Genomic DNA, 3,797 nt, shown 5'->3' on the forward strand with positions numbered 1-3,797 from the left:
TAGGGGGCATGCAGGAGGCAGCCAATCAATGATTCTCTCTCATCATTGATGTTTCTATCTCTCTACCTCTTTCCCTTCCTCTCTGAAACCAATGAAAAATAAAAAGTGATGAATGTGTCTGCAATGCAGTTGCAGACAACACATTGGCAAATACAATAAATAATTTCTTAATTATCAGGACAATTGCAGTTTTACTGGAGTTACGTTGGAGACCATTTCATTTAGTAGGAGTTGCCTCCTAAGAGGAATTTACTCAATTTCCTAATTTTGCACTGGGCAGTTATTTATGAAACAACCAATTGGAGCTGGAAAGAGGCCTCAATGCGAGGTTAATGGGCCACACTGGAACCAAAGGGCTTGGGATAGTCTGCTTTGCAACACAAACCAACAGCTACGTGCTCATAAGCCACGGTGGTAACAAAAGCCATGCAGCTGTATGAAATACATGTGTTGCTGCTACCACGGGGCATGAAAAGGTGCAGCAGGCATCTTGGCTTGGAACGGATCACTTTCCAACCTGGATTCCACAGAATTACCTCCAGTTCCTTCTGACCACATTCACCAGAGGAAAAACTTAGCTGAAATTAGCTTGATGGTTACACAACATGTGAATGTACTTAATGCCATTGAATTGTACACTTAAACGTGACTACAATGGCAAACTTCATGTGACACATATTTTAACTCAATTAGAATGTACTTATCAAGATTTTTTAAAAAGTTATATGTATGATATATTGGAACAATGCATATATACATATATATATAGGCTATTTGTATGTCTTCTTTGGAAAAAGGGTCTATTCAGTTCCTCTGCCCCCTTTTTAATTGGATTGTTTATTTTATGGCTATTGAATTATGCGAGTTCTTTGAATATTAACCCCTGATCACATATGATTTGCAAATATTTCCTCCCATCCCCTTGTTTGCCTTTTCATTTTGTTGACAGTTCCAAGTGAGGATCCTAATTAAATTTGTAGCCATAAATTTTCCTGTTGTCACAAAACCATTCAACCCTGCCAACTTTTAGTCTAGCAGGGGCTCCAATGAGTAGGAAAGTATTTCCTTTTCTGTCACAAAACACGAATTCTCTGGAAGCTCAGAAAGAATGAGTTCATGCACTCTGGGTTTTTGTTATGGTTGCTTCAAAGGTTGCAATACAAACTCCCAAGGAAAAGGCTGTTTCCGCCCCTAAAAACCTTAATAATGAGGGTGTGAGCAGCAGTGACGGTCCTTCAGCCAACTCCAGGCTTATTCTTCAAGTGAGACAAACGAGCCTCGGATGGCCTAGGACCCAGGCTCCCAAGGTCAAACCACAGAGCCCCACACTGAGAAATGATCTCATTCCCACAGCAGAGCACTTCGGGGTGGTTTCTCTTCTCTCACAAGATCTTTAGTTCTCCCTTTAAGTTTATCAACCTCGACACACAAGAGAGGACACACAAGAGAGTTCTGAGGAAATGGTGGAGGCCGGAAGTGCAGGCTTAGGTGGCTGGTTGCCCTCGTGCTTTTTCTGCTGACTTGTCCTTCACACACACACACACACACTCTCCCCCCGCCCCCACTCGCCACCCTGGTGTTCCACCCACACCAGTCAGAAACTCTAGGACAAAATATGCTTTTCAAAAGCTACATAGTCTACAAGGAGGAGGATTTTAACCGGCCTCCCAGATACAGTATCAGAATCACTTAGGGGGTTTTTTTCTTCTCCTAAGTTATGGCCATTCACTGACCCCCTCCTCCAAACACGTGCAGTCCCCTATGTGGATAAGCACCCACTCCTTGTGGAGATGACTGGGGCACGTGTGACAGGATTTCTACAGAACGACCAGTCCCAGGCGCTGGGGCTTACATCCCATCTACGCAGGTCCCAGGGCTCCCCGCTCACGGCGGAAACCAGGAGGTGCGGTCCCTCCCGGCTTTGCCACCTCAAGGCCAGGTCACCCCACCACTGCTCAGTAACAGAATTTCTACAGAACGACCAGGCGCTGGGGCTTACATCCCATCCACGCAGGTCCCAGAGCTCCCCGCACACGGCGGAAACCAGGAGGTGCGGTCCCTCCCGGCTCTGCCACCTCAAGGCCAGGTCACCCCACCACTGCTCAGTCAGTGCCAGCATTTGGGGTGTTGGGAGGGCCTGGGAGACAACAGGGTGCGAGCGGGTTGAGGATGCAAAGCGGGCACAGGACAGAGTCTGGAGACTGAATGGCAACTAGTGGCAAGTAAATGATGCCCTCCCTGCTTTATAAAAAAAGAAGCTCCTCTTTCTTGCTGTAGAAAAGAGAGAGCACATGGGAATTAAGAACACCAGTGACTTGGAGGTAAGCTGGCTACTCTCTGAGAGGTCTGGAGACTGAATGGCAACCAGTGGCAAGTAAATGATGCCTCCCTGCTTTATGAAAAAAGAAGCTCCTCTTTCTTGCTGTAGAAGAGAGAGAGCACATGGGAATTAAGAGCACCAGTGACTTGGAGGTAAGCTGGCTACTCTCTGAGAAGTTTGAAAACATGTATCGAGGTAGAATCATCCTACCTTTGTGAAAGGGAGGTGGCCGTTTTCTTTCTAAAAGGGACTAGGAGCTCCGGGGTTTTCTGACTTCCTTGCTCTGTTTCCTTCTGACTTATTCTACTGAAATTATGTGGGTTATGGAAGAGAAAGAGGACAGAGACGCCACCACTTAGAACAGGTTGTGATAATGGAGAGGAGTAGGACGTAGGCGCCTACACAGTGAAGTGTGACCAAGCCAGTTAGATTCCTTCAAGGGCTAGGCATTGCCTGTTGTCAAGATGTCACACCCTATTTTCAAAGGCAATTTCATGAGCTTTTCAGGACTTAAAATAACAAAACAAATAATTACACTAATGCCTACACAGACCTGTTGGGGTTGTTTGATATCCCTGTAATATTTTAAGTTCTTTGCATAATCGGATTAAGCAACGTGAGCACGTAACTGCAGCGCTAAAGGCCACGGTCAGACCAGGGGAGACCAGCATTAGCAAACAGATTAATTCCTGGGCAAACCAGAGAGAATGGAGTTAAGGCTTTGATCCAAGGCTTATTATTTTCAAACCAACTCCCAGTTACGTTGAAGATGGATCTCTTGGAACGAATCACGGAAACCAGTGTATACATTGCACCCCCTTCATCGTCGCCAAGTGTCCCACTGAAGAAAACATGCTGTTGAAACTGCTGACCTGCCAAGTGAGAAAGCACATTGATCGAGCGTGGGGAGAACCGACACTCCATTTTGGAAGAGTCTGCCATGGTTTCCTTTGGGTAAATGACTTGAGCACCTGTGAGCAGAGGCTGCCCTTCCTGCACTACGAAATGGCTGTTACGTCTATCGATCACGCAGAAGTGCCATGAGGCTTAATTTATTAGTTCATGTTCGTGTTACGTCCTGCAGCTCTCAGGCGGAAGGCCTGATAGAAACACAAAGCAGATGTGTATTATCTAAACATCTGCCTCCTGCAATGGCTCTCCGGGAAGTGTTCATTGCTTTAGCACAAATGATTCCTCCAGAAGTGGCTGCTTTTGTCCAGGTCTTTCTCGGCCTATGAATCACTTCCCCTCCTTTCAGTACAGACTCTCTGGGCAGATTGTACTGCGGGGCTGTGCTGTCCATCTTGTCCCTGGAAAGGTCGCTGTGGATGCTGCACCTCTGGGAGTGAGCACTGCAGTTACTTATAGGTCTGCCCTTTTCCTCACCAGTCTGCCCTCTTCACTCTCTACTCCCCAAAGCTGTTATAAGTTGGCTTTTCTTCGACCCAAGGGCTTGGTGCTTTCCAATTAGGCAGTA

The sequence above is a fragment of the Myotis brandtii genome, unplaced genomic scaffold, assembly GCF_000412655.1.
Source record: "Myotis brandtii unplaced genomic scaffold, ASM41265v1 scaffold675, whole genome shotgun sequence".
NCBI lineage: Eukaryota > Metazoa > Chordata > Mammalia > Chiroptera > Vespertilionidae > Myotis > Myotis brandtii.